Source organism: Festucalex cinctus, chromosome 20, assembly GCF_051991245.1.
Source record: "Festucalex cinctus isolate MCC-2025b chromosome 20, RoL_Fcin_1.0, whole genome shotgun sequence".
NCBI lineage: Eukaryota > Metazoa > Chordata > Actinopteri > Syngnathiformes > Syngnathidae > Festucalex > Festucalex cinctus.
The window spans coordinates 1,625,062-1,645,882 of NC_135430.1; positions in this window are offsets into that span (position 1 = coordinate 1,625,062).

The following is a 20,821-nucleotide window of genomic DNA, read 5'->3' on the forward strand; positions in this document are numbered from 1 at the left end:
CTCAAAGTAAGTGGTCCGGTAACATGTCGGACCTGCGCCAATAACCGCCCATCGAGGTCGAAAACCTCCTTAACCTTCTCTAATGGTTCCACCGGGCTCCCTAACGCCTCGACCACACACGGGTCGACGAAGCAATCATCGGCCCCCGAATCTATGAGTGCCTTAATCTTAAGATTCATACCGCCATCGGACAACTCCCCTGACAATTCTAACCGTTGAACCTCACAGCTAGTCCTACTCGCAAGGCTAGGTTCGGTTCCCCCCGGCAAGTGCTTACCCTGGTTCGAGTCAATTCCAGACTCCTGGGTCTCCTTGGCCCGTCCCCCCAGTCGGGTGGTCGGTCGCGTCCGACGTTGTGGTTTCGCCGGGCAGGACGCCACCCGATGCCCTGGTTGACCGCAGTAGAGACAGGCTCCCGTGAGCCATCGACGGCGGCGCTCCTCGGGATGCAGGCGTCCACCTCCGACCTGCATGGGCTCCCCTGTGTCAGCTGGGGCGCCCGGGAGGGAACGTGCTTCCGCGTCGTCGACGAGGCTGAGTCCAGTCATGCGGTGGTTGGCGGATGGCCCATGCCGCTCACAGACACGCTCTCGGTGCCGTTCTCGTAAGCGGTTGTCCAACCGAATGGTGAGTTCAATTAGTCCCTCGAGAGAGTTCGTATCGTCACGGACCGCCAACTCATCTTTAAGTACAGTGTTCAAGCCACGACGAAAGATACTTCGCAAAGCACAGTCATCAAATCCGCTTTCCGCGGCCAGAATTCGAAACGCAATCGAGTAGTCAGCGACTGATCTTTCGCCTTGCACTCTAAGTCTAACAACCGACCTCCGGCCTCCTTCCCCCTGACTGGATGGTCGAACACACGTTGAAATTCTGAAACAAAAGTCGGGAAGGAGGACCGGAGGTCTGGTCGTGAGTTGCTCACCACCATCGCCCATGTAGCGGCTTGACCAGACAGGAGGCTCATAATGAAAGCAATCTTAGATTGATCACGAGCGTAGGTGTGCGGTTGCTGATCGAAAATAAGCGAACATTGATGCAAGAACTGACCGCAACCACCCGGCTGTCCGTCATAGCGCGACGGGTGGGGCAAAACGGGTTCCCTAGGAGCTGCTGGGGGTGCCAACGTGGCTGAGTCCGTTCGCGGAAGTTCCGAGTTTAGCATTCCACGGGAACCGAGCTGCTCGAGCCTCGCGAACATCTCCTCGCACCGGTGAGCAAGCCTGCCTACCACCTCTTGGAGTCCCACCAAGGTGGTCTCAGTTTGCCCAACCCGTTGCCCCTGGCTGGCCAACGCCCGTCTCACCTTCTCCGAGTCTGCGGGATCCATGGTCGGATTATTCTGTGATGACTCGATTGAGTCGATAAAGAATTGATCCCAAAAACGCAGGCTCAGAGGAGGAAAACAATCTCGTTTTATTCCTTTGGATGAACCGAGGGAACAAAGCTTGCTCGCAGGCAAGACCACGAGGTTAACAGAAGTGCTCTTGCACACAGGCAAGGAACACGGAGGTAACACAAAACACTTGCAAAAGGCAAGGACGGAATAGAGAACACAAAACACTTGCAAACGGCAAGGAACGCGAACGGAACAAAAAACACTTGCGACAGCAAGGAGGAATAACATAACCAAAACACTTGCAAACGGCAAGGATAACTAACGTAACGAAAAACACTTGCAAAAGGCAAGGACTAGAAAAACTCAAAACACTTGCAACCGGCAAGGACTACTCGAAATGCACACGGAATCAATCAACACGGAAATACAAACAAAAGGCGACGCGGATATACACACGTGAATACAAACTAAACTAAGGACGACAGCAGATTCAAAACTTTACCAAACAGGAGAACGCGGAGAACACTTGGACACAATGGTGAGTAAATAATAATCCGACAGCGTGCAGTGCTGCTCGGAGTCCTTTTAAAGTCTTGATTGCCAACTTGATGCAGGTGTGGGGCTGGGAAACGCCCCCCTCGTAATTGGCACTGAAAACACACACACAAGAGCACAACAGGGCTGAGAACCGAACCATGACAGAGAATGATCCCTGATTTTGTTATGCAGATCTTAGAGGGTCACGCATTTAGGAAGACCCTTTGTAAGGGGGATATAGTTATAGGTCGCTTGCACATGTCGTCACTTCCGCCTCGGATTTCTCGTAGTCGCCATGCTGGGTGGCCTCCATTTACGTAGCGATTCGGTCTAACACGTATCTATCACGTTTGTTTTCTGCGGTTAAAATGGTACATTGTTGCTGCATCGTTGGCTGTTCGAACAAAGCCAAGGGGGAAAATGGTCGGTCTTTTTTCCGAATTCCGAAAATAATTAGGAACCAGGGCCTGGAGACAGAGGAGTGCGGACTCCGGAGGGAAGTCGTTACTTTGGGCTCGTGTGTGCAGCGATCACTTTGTGAGCGGTAAGCTTGTTTACCTTTATTTAATGCATGAGGATTAATAACGTTTCGACCGCCCATATATGGGCAAGTTGCTTATGTTTTGGATTCATGAGCAAGCAAGTTCGGTAGTACAAGCTGGTTAGCGGACGTTAGCCGAAAGCTAACATCGAACATTTTCACCCAAGTAGTGCCAGTGCAAAGTGTTTACTGCTGAAATTGGATTGATTAGTCTTGGGCTTTTAATGCCGATAACATGTTTTTTGGTGGCAAAATGTAAACTTGGAAAAAAAAAGACAGAAGGGGCTGATGCAAGAAAACAGACCCCCGGGGGTGATGCAAGAAAAGACCCCCGGTAGCCTACACATCATGCTAAAGAACTTATTCACGGCCACCCTACTGCGGTAAAATAACCAGTCTTTCCATATTTTATTTGTTTATATATTTGTTTATTTTAACAGGTCGCCCTGCGCCCGTTTTTCTGTCCAATCATCCCGACTGGGCTCCAACATTAAAGTTGGGTCCCAAGTTACAACATCTATGTCTCAGCCCAGTCGGTGCCAAGATATGAACGTGCACAGGAGAGACAAGCAAAGAAAAGACGACTCGAAGTGGCAGAGATTGTTGCAGTTATGCAGCCAGATGGCTCCAGTAACCTGTACCCTCAAGTACTGCTGACATCATTGACTCTGGTATGCCACTCAGAATTCATTACATGATATATTGTATGCATGAGTGAATGTATGTGTTTGTTTGTGTGTGTACACGCACCTTATATTTTAGAGACATTTGGAAGTGTTTATAGAAATAAGTATTTGCCTGTAGCAATGTTCATACATTAAAAAATGCAACAAAATGTGTACATTTCTTTTACACTGACAAAAAAAACTATACTACTTTACTATATTAAACCTATTACTGGTACCGTATTTTTTTGTGATTTTTTCTTTATTTTTTTCTTTAGGGATCTCATGCCACACCGACTTGATTGCCAATGACATGATGGAAACTAAGGCGAGCATCAAAGCATTGGAGGAGGACAACATGCGACTTTTTGTTTGGCGCTAATAAAGGCAGCGTTTATACAAATTCTATTGTTGGGTTTGTTTACAAAGCTATACATAATACAAATGACAGGATTTGACTCAATGTGCAATATGGTCCCTCTTAAAGTAATGGCATAAATCTCTTATTTCTAAAAGCACAAAAAATGAAGTGAATAATTATTAGATGTAGTAATTTCAGAGTTAAAAATTGAACTGTTAATTAATGTAGTTTATTTTAGCACAGGTGCCTACCATCCTGAGATGACGGTATGATGTAATGTTGATGGGGTACGCAATGACTTTCATTATGCTATGTACAGAGGAAAAAGTTGCTCTCTTTTAAATTTGTTTAATGTAAGACAAGTACCAGTACTGTGTTACAGTTTTCCCAATAATCCTTGTTTCACACTTGCCACAAAACCACTGTCCTTTTGGCAGTCTAGATTGGCACACTTCAAGTGATATCATTTGATTTTACAATCTGCTGCAGCACAAAAAAACTACTTTATTCCGCATCTTTGAAGTACATGAGCAAGTGGTAGGTGACAGCAGCTGAGCAGGAACACTGGAAGTCCACTGCTGATCTAGTAAATGCTCTCCCGAGCAGTTCAGGTAAGGAGGGGATTTTGGGGAGAAAAAAAACTCTGGCTTTTCCAACTGGCCAAAACGAGCGATCTGGGTGGACTCGCTCAATCACACTTTGTCCACACCACAAAGTCGCAGAAGTCCGTCCAGTTAAACTCATCTGTGCCTGAATCTGAAAATATTACAAACATTGTAATGAAAATATGAAACATAGAATTAAATAAGAAACTACAAAAAGTAAAGCCATACATACCTGGTAATAATATTGGTGTTGTCGTGACAAGTGATGGGAATTGTTGCCATCCGGCACCAGACAGAAATTGGGTGTTGTGACAGCCTCCTTAACCGTGAGATCATAAGAAAAGCTGTCAGTATGCTCAGTAGTTACCATGAACACGTTTTATTGTACTGGAAACTGAAACTAAAAATACGTCCTCTGATAGTGGTTAACCTTAACCATTTAGAGTAAGTTGATTAAGTAACATGTAACTAGTGAAAGGGTAGCATTAAATTTAATTTAGCCACGGGGAGGCTGTGCAGTTACTTTTTATTCTTATACGCTCTGCCATATTTGCCTGTTATAAAATTGTTAGAAAAACCACATCAGGTAAACCTAGCTGTGCATGTAAACACAATGATAACAGGAAGCCTGAGAACAAATCAACATTTTTGTGTGCAGAATTACCAACACCATGTGGTTTACTTACGTGCAACAGCAACCGTTTCTTCTGATGCGATGTTAAAGTTTACACTCTGTATCCACCCGCTTACAAAATAATTGTAAGCCTCCAGGGATTTGTTGGCGTGTTATGGAGCATGTTGTCAACACGAGGTAGGGAAAGATGTCCAGAGATGTCACATTTGGCCAGCAAGCTTTCTCCGTCAAAAAAAAATCACCCTTGGTCAGGACGTAATTAGGATCAATCCCGCCACACAGAGACACCTTCTGCCTGTATCGTTGTTTTTGATCTTCCGGTAAATCGTGAAAATACTGCGAAAATTACATCAGGTTGATGAGCTCTACCGTGTAACTCGCGAGTGTACCTTGTGAACCGGCGGACACCCAATATGGCGCCCGAAGGAAAAACTCCCATGATGCATTACGATGTGCAAGCGACCTATTGGGTTTGATTGGTTGGGATTTGATAAGAGTTATGACCCTGGCACTAGGGATGTGTTTTTTTTTGGATGAATCCCTGAAGATGGATGGGGGGTTTATGAGTGGGTTAAATGGCGTGTCAATAAGTGTATTGTACGTGGTGACGTTTGAAGCCCCATGAAGCAGGTGTATCACGTGATTGACCCAGGGAAGGATTAGCTAGGTTTGCTATGGATTCCCCACAATTTTTTTTTGGGTCCCTTATTGTGATATATATTTTTTTGTTTTTGCTTTTGATTCGAGTTTTTGTGATGGAACTAGCAAGAAAAAGATTTTTTTGGTTAAGGGCACTTTGAGTAGATCCCACCTTAAAAGGTAATGCACTGTAATTGTGGTATTATTTTAACAGATTTTAATGATAAAATGAGATAAAAGGAGACAACATATAAAATTTATATTTTTGTCTGTAGTTGAAAATCCCCTTTAATCTTGGGATCACAGAAATATATGTGTCCTAATTTTATATAAACTTGTTATCTTATATCGATATATCCCTGTTTTATCGATAACATATAGAAGAGTTTTTAAGCAGATAAAAAAATTTTTTTTTTTAAATGAATAAGCCTCCTGAATCCAAAAATTTTGGAAAATCTATTGTGTTTAAATAGAAAGGAATAAGAATTTTATGTTATCCCATTTTATATTTTTGTTTGTTGTCTGAATATATATATAGACAAAATAATATAGAATAATTTATGGTAAAACATTTTTAAATATATTTTTGTTTTTTTGAAGCATGATATATATCCCACCATTTTATTGCATGCACCAAGCATGTTATATATTTTGTCCACATGATGGCGTAGTCAAAAGAATGAATCATTTTGAGGCCCCGATGTGTGTGTGAAGCATTTTTAGTAGGACTTTATTGTTCTATGGGGTTTTCAGTTTGCCATCACTATCTTGCACCTGCCACGAATTTGTTGAAAGATGGCTGCACTGTGGACACAGTGATGAATATAATCAGAAGGAAAAGTATGGTTCCTGCTAGAGTCAGGAATTGTCTTGTCAGCAGTTATAAAGGTTGCAGTTATCAAAAGAGGGACCTTGGCATTATCTGTCCACCAAAAATTATGAAGACAAAGCCTTACCAAATAAGGTCAAAATTTAGTTATTGGCCAACGAGCTGCAGAAAAATGGGGGGGCCAACTAATGGGAAACTCTTGAGGGGTAAGGATGGGCATCAGAAAAGGGTGGGATCGACCCGATCCTAAATAAGACGCCATAGCCCTGAGGTCCTCACTTTTTATTGAAACCTCTTGGTGGAACAGTAAACATCAACTAACCATGGCTTGGAATGCTACGGGGAAAGGCCTCATTGGGAGACCAGGCGATCTGCAAAATGTGAGTAATAAAGTGGAATATCGGATAATAATATGATTTTTTTTTTTTTTTATTTGTTGTGGCGGATATAGCGAACAACTAAATTAATAGTGTGGGGATTAATTTTAATTCTCCTTTGGTTATGTCTGGTCGACCACTTGGTTTTAGTAATTTGGGTTTTGATGTATTTTTATTTTTATTAATATTATTATTATTATTATTATTTTTTTTTTACTCTCCCGCCAAGAGGTTCCGCTACTCGGAAGAGCGACCACACCCTCGCTCTCCCGTAGTAGAGGTGTTCTGCATCGATGGAGTAGATGCGGATGGACACTTAGACTAAGATTAGAATGTATATATTGGGAGCCGCAATATTTTAGGTTTCCCTCGAGTCTAAGAATTGTCGAATTTTTTTTTTTATATATGTGTTTAACAGGATAACCAAGATAAGCCGCAGTGTGTCTTCTGCGGAGATGAGCTCCTCACCTCAGCTTGGGTCGTGAAGGGAGAATATTACGGTCATTGTTGTTATTCGTTGCCCACGGTGGATGAGAGAAGAGAGATGTGGCTCATCCCAGATGGGCTATTTATAAACTTTGTCAATGATTTTTTTTATTGATATTCAGTGTGGTTCCTGGGTGTGGCCCGGCTTTGCTGACCTCGCGGGTTCAAGTAAGTTGGAAGGTTTGGTTCAAAGTCGCCTGAAAAAGGTACATTATCATGTTAACAATGAGGGTGAGCTCATTGGGAGAACTTTCCCTTTAATGCGCATGATATGGCGCCTGCCTGACGGTACTCGGCGCTTGACATTCAACACCTTGGCTGGCTTTTGTGTAGCCGCCACCCCGTTGAGACAGGTCGGATCCAGTCCGGTTGAGGATGAGTGGCCCTACGAACCAGTAACGCCCAGTTCGCCCATCCTGGACCGGGTTGACGAGCCTGGGGAACCCAGTGCCGCCCGACGGGATGCTCCAGTTGGTAAGGTTATGCCACTGTCGAGAACACCCTCCTCCACGGTTTCATCGAGCACCGATGACCTGGAGGGTGTGCCGGGCGAAAATGGGGGTGGGACGGGGTCATCTCCCTCCCTGATGATAAGGGAACTGGGCCTGTGGTCTCCTCTTGCTGACCCTCCGTCAGACACCTTGCATTCTGAATCCCTGGTGTCTCCGTTGTCGGATGACATGGGGGAAGTGGATGAGGGTGACTGGTTGCAGCTGGGTGACGAAGGGCTCGCGAGGTTGGTCGGTTTGGACACCATTGATCTCTAGGGGGGGGTGTTGAATTGAGTGGATTGAGTGGAGTCAGATGAAACGCCATATCATGTAAAATGAGATAACAAATTAATGAACTAGACTCAATTCGTAGTTAGAGACCAATTGGTGTCTGTAGGACTGAATCATTTTTTGGCCTCTGGGTGTAGTTCCTCAAAGTAACCACTAGATGCCGCCAAACCTGTACAACTAAGCCGCCCACTCAGCATTGCCCGGACACACATTCCTTATAAGGCCAGATACAAATTGAGTGTAAATAAATGATATCCTGAATTAAGTAATAATACACAACACAATCTATATTTGACAATTGTTAACCTGATTTTTGGATCAATGTTTGTAGCACATTGAAAGTCAACTATGAAGTTTTGCTGTCTTTCTTTTTCTTCTCTTTCATTTATAATCGATACTGTCTTTTATCGCTGATAATATTGCTGTAACTGCATTGAAAAGATTGACTGTATGTACTGCTCTCTCAACATGACATACAGGATGTGTAACAGATTTAGAATTAACCTGTTAGGGCCCTGAGAGAATTTGGGATTTAACATGTCATGTATATATATGTTATTCATGCTTGCTTAATTAATATATATATGATTTTATTGATTTTAATGTTCATCATTGTCGAATAGAGCTGAAGACCTTGACATATTTTCATGTATGACTCATCATTCAACGTTGTGTATCCATGACACATTTGTAAAGAATGTATGACTTCATCTTCATGGCTCGTCTGTGGAAAATTACTGAAAATGAGTTCCAACAAGTGCGCGTTGATATTTTTGGAGGCGGAAGGACATTCACGGAAGAAGTCAGTGACGAGGCCCAAGGTGATAAAAAGCCGTCACCAGCTACGATCGGGGTCTTTTTACCCTGCGATTTGGTCTGGATGGGGAGTATTGCTGAAGATGGATTTATGCCTGTTTGAGGACTTTGGATTTTTACGAAGGACTGGAACCAGCCGTGAATGGAATTATCTTCAATAATTGGTAATGTACAACTTTTTTTTTTAGCAATAATGATGTATAATAGGAAGATATGAACGACTAATCGCGTGTTAGGGTAGGGGCCATTTAATACACTCCCATATCTTCAAATTATTTTTAGCCAAAAACATCTTATTGTAAATCAGGTCTTAAGCTTTTCCGAGAAATGATCAATCTCAGAAAGCTTATTGTAAAAGGTTATATTATTCTTAATCTCCTGTCTTTATCTTATTTTATTTTCCATCCATCCATCTATTTTCTTGACCGCTTATTCCTCACAAGGGTCGCGGGGGCTGCTGGCGCCTATCTCAGCTGGCTCTGGGCACTTATTTTATTTTATATTATTTTATTATATTTTTATTGATTTAAGGTTTTATCATTAAAGGTGATTGTTATGATTAATATTGGTTGTCTTATTATTGTCAATAAAATTGTTTGAAAGACAATGTTGTGATTTTTTTATTCATATCGGTTGTCTTATTATTGTCAATAAAATTGTTTAAAAGACAAGGTTCGTATTAGTCATTTTATTGTCTGGTCTCTATTTTAATATTTGCTTTTGATTTTATTTTTGTTTTGGACGTTCTATAAGTCCTTATTTGTTTTTTGATTTTATTTTGATATTTGGACGTTTGATAAGTCCTTATTTGTTTTTGATTTTATTTTTAGACTTGGACGTTGATAAGTCCTTATTTGTTTTTTGATTTTATTTTTATATTTGGACGTTCGATAAGTCCTTATTATTTGTTTTTGATTTTGTTTTGATATTTGGACGTTTGATAAGTCCTTATTATTTGTTTTTAATTTTGTTTTGATATTTGGACGTTTGATAAGTCCTTATTTGTTTTTGATTTTATTTTTAGACTTGGACGTTTGATAAGTCCTTATTTGTTTTTGATTTTATTTTTAGACTTGGACGTTTGATAAGTCCTTATTATTTGTTTTTGATTTTGTTTTGATATTTGGACGTTTGATAAGTCCTTATTTGTTTTTGATTTTATTTTTAGACTTGGACGTTTGATAAGTCCTTATTTGTTTTTGATTTTGTTTTGATATTTGGACGTTTGATAAGTCCTTATTTGTTTTTGATTTTATTTTTAGATTTGGACGTTTGATAAGTCCTTGTTATTTGTTTTTGATTTTATTTTTATTTTTGGACGTTTGATAAGTCCTTATTATTTGTTTTTGATTTTATTTTTATGGACATTTTATAAGTCCGCATTAATATTATTTTTCCCCTCTTTAAGAAGGACAACAGAATTGGACTTTTGGAAGAAGGTAAATGTATTTGAATAACCTCTAACCAATGCTTCCCTCTGTATTAATAAGTCAAATACTCCTGCTTGATAAGTAACAAATCCGTATGATCCTAACAAGGATTATTAAATTACTAGGTCAATAACAAATGCAAACAACTTAGAAAAGTGGAGCTGCCAATTTAAGTGAGGTGTTCAGACTATCCGTCCTGGGCTCTGTGTGTGTGGTTACTCACTCAGGATTGATAGGTGGATGAAAACGGATTGGCCTCATGATAAGAAGACAGTGAACAAACCTAGGTGAATCCACTTTGATATATCGGCTTATCTAATTCCCGTCTCCTCACGCTGACGCCTTAGAGCGGGTGAGGAAAAAGGGGAATTTCTAACCCTTTAATTGGAGAGTCGATCAGGACATATTTCCCGATTTAAGTCCTGCGGGTAAGCGGAAGTTGACAAAATCTAATTATACTCATCTTTAATCCTGTTCTTTTCCGGTTCTTTTAAATCCTGGTCACGGGCACCAAAATGTTGTACCGTCGGCCCGGGCTAGAGGCAGACGGCCGGGCCGAGATTTACGTCCAGGCGGAGGCCGCCTCCACCCTCCCTCCGGGCCGACGCTCATGGGAGATATGTCGGGAAGGGGGGGGGGGGACGCGGGCGGCTGTCCTCTCCAAGAGTGATCGTATATTTTGCATCCCGGGTGTCGGAGAGTCTTCGCCTGTATTCGCTTTGAAGGAGAAGTTCCACAACTCAAAAGCTAGAAGGAAAAAGTAACAGAGTGCCGGGCCGAGATTCAAGCTGTAGACAAAGAGATTTATTTGACACAGACATACAAACAAGACATATATTCTGGCCAGAAGGGATTAGAAATCCGTCGAACAAAGGGATGCACTGGTTTTTATAGCCTTACTGGGATCCATCCCCCAAACTTTTCCTTGGGCGTAACATCTTAAGGCAGCTAACGGTATTGGACAACTACAAAATGCAGTACTGGGTGCAGTGCTATTTTTTGACCATTGGGGGCACTGTTACTCCACGTAAACTTAGGCTCGCCACCTTTGGCCTAATTTAAAGCTGACCTCTGCATGAACTTCATGGTTACGCAAGCTCATGTGTACCTTCCTGCTCATAAATCTTGCGGACAAGACATTTTTATGGCTTGCACCTGGTGTTTTGGCTCACTCACTCACATGTAGCACGTGTAGCTCACGTGTTCGGAAAACCCCTATCTCACAGAATGCCTTCAAGGCCAGCCAGAGCACGCGTGATCGGAAAGCCCCTACATATATCTGCTAGGTCAGAAGAAAGGAAAATGTGTCAGAGCAGGTTTGGGTCAAACCAGGTGGCCTTGTACAGGGATGGGGGGCATGAATCTACATAGATAACTAAAATTATATACTTCAACGCGGTTTGTGTTTGATAGACATTTTGAGTGTACTTTTGCTATTATGGGACCGAAAAAGACCCCACCACAGGCTAGTGTTAAGCCTAATGCTTACCAGCGAGGGACGGCGATTCGGCGGCGCGTTTGCATTGTAGTCAATGGAGTTCGCGCCACTAAAAAAAGCGAAAGTGCCATCACGTACTTCAAAAAAGGAGAAAATCGTGCCACGGCTGTTTAGTCCCAGGAAAGAGGTGAAAGTAGTTGGCGGTGCTCACTTTTTGTTGACTCGCTAAAGTGCTCCACTTCCTTGTTCACCAAGGGACACACCTCCTCCGCTCCGGTGAGCACGAAAGTGCGAATGAGCGACAACCGTTCCATAAACACTTGCGAATGAAGTAAGTCTACCATTGCTACTATCCTTAAGAACTACCATCACAAAGTAAAATAAAACGACTTTATTATACAGTACAATTCATTTCTTTAATTACAATACAATAGCACATTTATTATACATAAAATAAGGTATATTTTTGTGTAGTTTTAAGGCTTATTTAGTAGAAAATTATGTTTTATAGGGACCTGGGAACGGATTATTCTCATTTTAATGGTTTCTTATGGGAAATAAATGTTCGGAAGAAGAACTTTTCGGCTTACACACACTCTCTGGGAACCAATTAAGTTCGTGAGCCGAGGTATCACTGTATATATATATATATATATATATATATATATATATATATATATATATATATATATATATATATATATATTGATATATTGATATATATATATATATATATATATATATATATATATATATATATATATATTTATATATATATATTGATATATGGATATAGATATATATTGATATATAGATATATCTATATAGTAGGGGTGTGAATTGCCTAGTACCTGACGATTCGATCCGTATCACGATTCATAGGTCACGATTCGATTCGATACCGATTAATCCCGATATGAATTTACAAGTCGATTGTTGCGATTTTTTTTTTTTACTCAAATTTAGAAAATACCATTCAGTAAACTTCCCAGAGGGAGCCATCCCAGAGGGATCAATAAAGTCAAGTCTAAGTCTTATACATGTACACTGTAAGATTTGTATGAAAATGTATTATTTATTGATCTCAAACTTCAGTGTTATAATGGTGAGCCACTGTATTTAACAAACAGGTTGTACCAATTTTCATGTTTGAACAGCATTGAAATAAAATTATTAAGGCTTAATGTTCCATGAATATAACATTCTTCCATGCTTAAGGTGTGAAAGTTAGACGTTTTGTGGAATATTTTTCCATCAAAAATGGATGTTAAAAAAATCGATTCGGCTGCCTATTGAATCGATTCGAGAATTGCGTGCTGTAGTATCGCGATATATTGCCGAATCGATTTTTTTAAACACCCCTACTATATATATATATATATATATATATATATATATATATATATATATATATATATATATATATATATATATATTAGGGCTGTCACTAACGACTTTTTTTTTTTAAATCGACTCAACTTCTCATATTTTTAACGACTAATCGACTTTTTATTCTTTTTTTTCTTTTTTTTTTAGTTTTGAGGCCGCAAATGTTGAACGTGTTTAATTGAGTGGATAATCTAGATATAAAACCCACTGTTCCTTATATTTCCTGTGCAATAATAGTCTTCAATTTAAAGTCTAAACTGCCGCACGCACGCACACGGTAATCTTCAACTTCTCGTCGTTTCTTGCCCTTCCCTTCATTTCAGTGTGGTGTGGTCATTAAAACACAGGCGATGGTGGTTGTTTGTTTGTTTGTTTGTTTTTTGCCATGACCAGCAACTGAGCACCGAGTGTTTGTTTTTTTTCGGCGAGTGGAATAAGCTCTTCTTTCGCGACCAAGATGACGTGTCTTGCATTCAAGCCGTGTTTTTGACCGCCAATTCACCATAGAGAGTTATTATGTCACGGTGAGTGGAAAAATGGAAAAAGTTTGCCTACGTTGCCGTGATTTTGGGGTACTAAGCGCCAAACTAACTCCGTGTGAAATGTGTTTGACTCTTCGACAAAACGGCCATCACGACGCCTCAGCGAACTGGTCGTGTTATTTATATGGACCCCTTCAAGGCCTACGTCGCGATGTTTACCGGAGGCAAAAACAACATGCCGCTGCAGGCAACGGAAGTGCAGCTAGAAGTAAACAACGCTGGTTATCTGTAGAAAATGTGGTCTTGTTGTGTTTTTGGTTACCAGAACCGTAAAAACACCAACAAAAACTTGAAATTCTATCGCCTCTGCCAGTCAGAGTAATCGCACACGGCTGTGGTTAAACGTGATTAGTTGAAAGAACTGGACTGTCTAAAGTAACATTCACGGTCGTGGGGAGTCAGTTTACTCACATATTAACTCAAATGGCCGTTTTCCGCAACCTTTCTGACGTGAACTTTCTGTGAAAATATGCTGACCCGTGTTAGAACCACACGCCACTGAGGTGTTTTTGCCTCCAGCTAAGCCCCGCCCTTAAACTCATTTGCTCCCAATAACATGTAAATATGTTTTTCTTTTAATGTTCTAAGTGTCCCAAAGACATATTTATACGTTTTTGTTTTTTTTTTGTTTTATGCTAGAGCATACAGAAGGCTTTGATGCAGCCTCTCACCTGCAAAAAACGGTTGCAGAAATGGTAGTTATTACACAAACGCCCAGCAGGTGGCAGCAGAGCAAAGGAGATCAAACAGGGCCATCTAGAAAAAAAGCTGTATAGGGGGGCAGCAGCTTCAGGAGGGAGACCCAGACTTCCCTCTCCCCAGCCACTTCATCGGTGGGATCCCAAGGCGTTCCCCGGCCAGCCGAGAGACATAGTCTCTCCAGCGTGTCCTGGGTCGCCCCCGGGGCCTCCCACCGGTGGGACATGCCCGGAACACCTCCCCAGGGAGGCGTCCAGGAGGCATCCGAACCAGATGCCCGAGCCACCTCAGCTGGCTCCTCTCAACGCGGAGGAGCAGCGGCTCGACTCTGAGTCCCTCCCGGATGACCGAGCTTCTCACCCTATCTCTAAGGGAGAGCCCGGAAACCCTGCGGAGGAAACTCATTTCGGCCGCTTGTATCCGGGATCTCGTTCTTTCGGTCACGACCCACAGCTCGTGACCATAGGTGAGGGTCGGAACGTAGACCGACCGGTAAATCGAGAGCTTTGCCTTTTGGCTCAGCTCTTTCTTTACCACGACGGACCGATACAGAGTCCGCATCACTGCAGACGCTGCACCGATCCGCCTGTCGATCTCCCGCTCCATCCTACCCTCACTCGTGAACAAGACCCCAAGATACTTGAACTCCTCCACTTGGGGCAGGATCTCATCCCCGACCCGAAGACGACACTCCACCCTTTTCTGACTGAGGACCATGGTCTCGGATTTGGAGGTGCTGATCCTCATCCCAACCGCTTCACACTCGGCTGCGAACCGCCCCAGTAAGAGTTGGAGATCCCGGCTTGATGAAGCCAACAGCACCACATCATCTGCAAAGAGCAGAGATGCAATGCTGAGGCCACCAAACCGGAACCCCTCAACGCCTTGGCTGCGCCTAGAAATTCTGTCCATAAAAGTTATGAACAGAATCGGTGACAAAGGGCAACCTTGGCGGAGTCCGACCCTCACCGGAAACGAATCCGACTTACTGGCAATGCGGACCAAACTCTGGCAACGGTCGTACAGGGACCGAACAGCCCCTATCAGGGGGCCCGGTACCCCGTACTCCCGAAGCACCCCCCACAGGACTCCCCAAGGGACACGGTCGAACGCCTTCTCCAAATCCACAAAACACATGTGGACTGGTTGAGGATCCTGCTGAGGGTGTAGAGCTGGTCCACTGTTCCACGGCCAGGACGAAAACCACACTGCTCCTCCTGAATCCGAGATTCGACCTCCCGACGGACCCTCCTCTCCAGCACCCCCGAATAGACCTTACCAGGGAGGCTGAGGAGTGTGATCCCTCTGTAGTTGGAGCACACCCTCCGGTCCCCCTTCTTAAAAAGGGGGACCACCACCCCGCTGCCAATCCAAGGCACTGTCCCCGATGTCCACGCGATGTTGTAGAGGCGTGTCAACCACGACAGCCCCACAACATCCAGAGTCTTTAGGAACTCCGGGCGGATCTCATCCACCCCCGGGGCCCTGCCTCCGAGGAGCTTTCCAACCACCTCAGTGACTTCGACCCCAGAGATAGGAGAGCCCACCTCAGAGTCCCCAGACTCTGCTTCCTCAAAGGAAGACGTGTCGGTGGAATTGAGGAGGTCTTCGAAGTATTCCCCCCACCGCTTCACGACGTCCCGAGTCGAGGTCAGCAGCACCCCATCGCCACTCTACACAGTGTTAATGGTGCACTGCTTTCCTCTCCTGAGACGCTGGATGGTGGACCAGAATTTCCTCGAAGCCGTCCGAAAGTCGTTTTCCATGGCCTCACCAAACTCCTCCCATGTCCAAGTTTTTGCCTCAGCAACCGCCGAAGCCGCGTTCCGCTTGGCCATCCGGTACCTGTCAGCTGCCTCCGGAGTCCCACAGGCCAAAAAGGCCCGATAGGACTCCTTCTTCAGCTTGACGGCATCCCTTACCGCTGGTGTCCACCAGCGGGTTCGAGGATTGCCGCCGCGACAGGCACCGACCACCTTACGGCCACAGCTCCAATCGGCCGCCTCAACAATGGAGGCGCGGAACATGGCCCATTCGGACTCAATGTCCCCCGCCTCCCCCGAAACCAGGGAGAAGCTCTGCCGGAGGTGGGCATTGAAACTCTTTCTGACAGGGGATCCCGCCAGACGTTCCCAGCAAACCCTCACAATACGTTTGGGTCTGCCAGGTCGGACTGGCATCTTCCCCCACCATCGGAGCCAACACACCACCAGGTGGTGATCAGTTGACAGCTCCGCCCCTCTCTTCACCCAAGTGTCCAAAACATGCGGCCGCAAATCCGATGACACCACTACAAAGTCGATCATCGAACTGCGGCCTAGGGTGTCCTGGTGCCAAGTGCACATATGGACACCCTTATGTTTGAACATGGTGTTCGTTATGGACAAACCGTGACGAGCACAGCAGTCCAATAACAGAACGCCGCTCGGGTTCCGATCAGGGGGGCCGTTCCTCCCAATCACGCCCCTCCAGGTCTCACTGTCATTCCCCACGTGAGCGTTGAAGTCCCCCAGCAAGACGAGGGAGTCCCCAGGGGGAGCGCTCTCCAGCACACCCTCCAAGGACTCCAAAAAGGGTGGGTACTCTGAACTGCTGTTTGGTGCATATGCACAAACAACAGTCAGGACCCGTCCCCCCACCCGAAGGCGGAGGGATGCTACCCTCTCGTCTACCGGGGTGAACCCCAACGTACAGGCGCCGAGCCGGGGGGCAATAAGTATGCCCACACCTGCTCTGCGCCTCTCACCGTCGGCGACTCCAGAGTGGAAGAGAGTCCAACCCCTCTCGAGAGGGCTGGTATCAGAGCCCAAGCCGTGCGTGGAGGCGAGTCCGACTATATCTAGTCGGAACTTCTCGGCCTCACACCCCAGCTCGGGCTCCTTCCCTGCCAGAGAGGTGACATTCCATGTCCCGAGAGCCAGCTTCTGTAGTCGGGGGTCGGTCCGCCAAGGTCTCCTCCCTTGGCTGCCACCCAGCCTACATTGCACCCGACCCCTTTGGCCCCTCCCACCGGTGGTGGGCCCGTGGGAAGGGGGATCCACGTTTCCTCTTTGGGCTGTGCCCGGCCGGGCCCCATGGGTGCAGGCCCGGCCACCAGGCGCTCGCCAGCGAGCCCCACCTCCAGGCCTGGCTCCAGAGGGGGGCCCCGGTGACCCGCATCCGGGCAAGGGAAACGTGCCTCCATTAATCTCATTCATCATAAGGGTCTTCTGAGCCGTGCTTAGTCTGGTCCCTCATCTAGGACCTGTTTGCCATGGGTGACCCTGCCAGGGGCATAAAGCCCCAGACAACATAGCTCCTAGGATCATTGGGACACGCAAACCCCTCCACCACGTTAAGGTGCCGGCTCATAGAGGGGGGATTTATTTCCATTTATATTTATTTTTGACATATAATTTTGGAATTTTATTTTTTTATATTCATTTTTATTTTCACTTTTAGACATTTATTTTGAATTTTGGCAGTTTTGGTCCTCCATAGTACTTGGGCCACGACTGATGACGTTTCAAGACATCACGAGGAAGTAAGTACGGACAAGAATGCGGATTGAGAAACTGTCACAGTGACACGATTTTACAAAATCATATACAGTGGTACCTCTACTTACGAAATTAATTGGTTCCGGAAGAAAGTTCTTAAGTAGAAAAATTTGTAAGTAGAGACGCATTTTCCATGTAAATGCCCTAATCCCTTCCAAGCCTCCCAAAATTCAGACATTAATGTTTTATAAAGCATAAAAATGCATCAAAACATGTAACAAATACATGTTACAATTAGATTATTGCACAATAAATGAGAGTTGTGCATAATGTCAATAACAAAGAATAGAGTAAAGAATAAAAATGATGGTCATTTACCTTTTTAACTGCTGTCCTCATCGTTTTTTTTAATTTTAAAATAACTTGATAAATTTTCTTTCATCCGAAAGGAACTTCCATAAAGTGTTTCAAATAATTTTATTTGTCTATTTTTTTTATTTGTTTTTTATGTTTAAAAATGTTTTTGTTTTGTACCAAAAAAAAAAAAATATATATATATATATATATATATATATATTTTTTTTTTTCTCTACAGCACAGTGCATATGCTGCACTCCACCTTTCAAATTTTTGCCAACATAAATAAATATATATTATTATAAATTCTGTTTTGTCCAAAACTTGCTTACAGTGTTTCTATTTTTTTTTTTATTTGGTCCTAATATTTTTAAACGCTTAAGCATTTTCTTGTTTTGTGCCAAAATATAAATAACCGTTTGAATCATCGTGATTTCAACTATTGCCAAAATAATCCTAATTATTATTTTCTTCCCATAAACGAGCATTAATACACAAAACTATGAACTGATGTTTAGGAGAATATGGCAATCAAATTTAACCAGCTGCAGCTGGGGTACTATGGGAGCCCAAAAGTGTCAAAATTCAAGAAATAAAAAAAGTCACTTTGAAATAAATATCCTGTAGATAAATAACAGACATTTATGTAATATGGCCATTAAATTTTAAAATGAGGTTAGTATTATTACGAAGTGTTATTATGTGACTCTGTAGCGAGTAGTGACGGGAGTCGGAGGCAGAGTGTTGAAGTCCGGAGCCAAAGGCCGACGATTTATTGACATCAGCTTCTCAGCGTTTAACAGCAACAACAACTCACTCTGTGCGAAGCTCACAGACCTACCAACATTTTGTTCTTTTATCCTTTCATCCTTTCATCCCATCCAACTCCTCCTTCATCCCAAGGTTCCGTGGGTGAATTATGTTCTAATCACTACACAAGCCCCCCCAGAATTCACCCACAATCAAACTCCGGATGACGGGGCGGCAAAACTGCCCGACCCCTGCGGGTACAGGACCCAGGGAGCGAGGGCGGGAGGGACACCGCAGAAACACCAGAACAGTCCCGCGCACCAACTGGCGGGGATGCAGGAACAACTGGAAGGGACCCCATACGGTCCACAAGGCGCAGCCCAGGGGGGCAGCCGTGGCGGGGGGCGCGGGGCATGTCCAAGGGTCCGGCCAGGTCAACATGAGCCGGTTTCACTTGCAACCCGGTGTCGGAGCCCCGAAGCGACTGGGTGTCACGGTCGGTAGCCTGGTCGGCCGCCATCCGGGAAAAGTCGAGGCCCAGCTGTACCGTGTTGACGGCTGCCCTGGACAGACAATCCGCGACCACGTTGTCTTGCCAGCAATATGTCGGATGTCCGTGGTGTATTCAGATATGAACGATAGCTGGCGCTGTTGTCGCGCGGACCACGGCTCGGACAACTTCGACATGGAGAAGGTGAGGGGCTTGTGATCGACAAAGACCGTGAACTCACGGCCCTCCAGGATGAAGCGGAAGTGGCGGATCGCCAGCCAGACAGCAAGGAGCTCCCTGTCGAACGTGCTGTACTTGCGCTCCAGAGGGACCAACCGGCGGCTGTAAAAAGGCGAGCGGCTGCCACGCACCTTCGACGCGCTGCTCCAAAACGGCCCCGACGACAAAATCGGATGCGTCAGTAGTGAGGGCGATCGGGGCATCCGGGCGCGGGTGGGCCAACAAGGCCGCTCGGGACAGCGCAGCTTTCGTCTCTACAAAAGCCTTGACTCTCACATCGGTCCAGTCGACTGCACGGTTAGGAGCCACACCCTTAAGTGCGTCGTAAAGCGGGTGCATCACATGGGCAGCGTGGCGGATGAACCTGTGGTAAAAAGTCACCTTCCGGAGGAACTCCCGGAGACCCTGGGCCGTCCGGGGTCGAGGAAAAGCGGCAACAGCTTCCACTTTTCCCGGGAGCGGGGTGGCGCCGTCCTCGTTGATGAGGTAACCGAGGAATTGGATGGAGGGCACCCCAAAGACACATTTAGCTCGGTTAATAATCAGTCCAGCCTGGCTGAGCTTGGAGAAAAGCTGCCGCAGGTGTGAAAGGTGTTCTCCGATGGAGGAGCTGGCCACTAGGATGTCATCCAAGTAGACGAAGAGGAACGGCATGTCCCGGAGAACAGAGTCCATGAGACGCTGAAAAGACTGGGCCGCGTTTTTAAGGCCGAATGGCATCCTGAGAAACTCGAACAGTCCGAAAGGTGTTATCACAGCAGTCTTAGGCACATCGGCGGGGTGTACCGGAACTTGGTAATAGCCCCGTACCAAGTCCACCTTGGAAAACACCTTCGCACCTGCCAGGTGGGCAGAGAAGTCCTGTATGTGCGGGACCGGATAGCGATCGTGCATCGTGGCATCATTGAGGCGGCGATAGTCTCCACACGGTCGCCAGCCGCCGTCCGACTTCGGAACCATGTGGAGAGGCGAGGCCCACGGGCTGTCCGAACGACGAATTATGCCAAGGCGTTCCATGTTGGCGAATTCGGACTTAGCTGTGGCCATTCTATCAGGGTTGAGGCGTCGGGCCTTAGCGTGAATCGGCGGGCCCACGGTCTCGATGTGGTGCTCGATCCCATGCTTGGTAGAAGTGGCTGCAAATGTAGGCGTGGTCAGGCTGGGGAATTCTCCAAGAAGCCGCGTGAACACGTCGTCATCTGAGAGCGGGCTGGCGAGGCCCTCAAACGTCTCCACATCACACCCACATGCAACAGTGGAAAACGTCAAAGCGTCCAACAGGCGGCCATTTTTAACTCATTCACTGCCAGCCATTTTCAGAAAAGCGAGCTTCAGCTTGCCAGCCATTTTTGAGGATTTTGACTCATTTTTGAAGACCCACAGAATATTTTGTTCT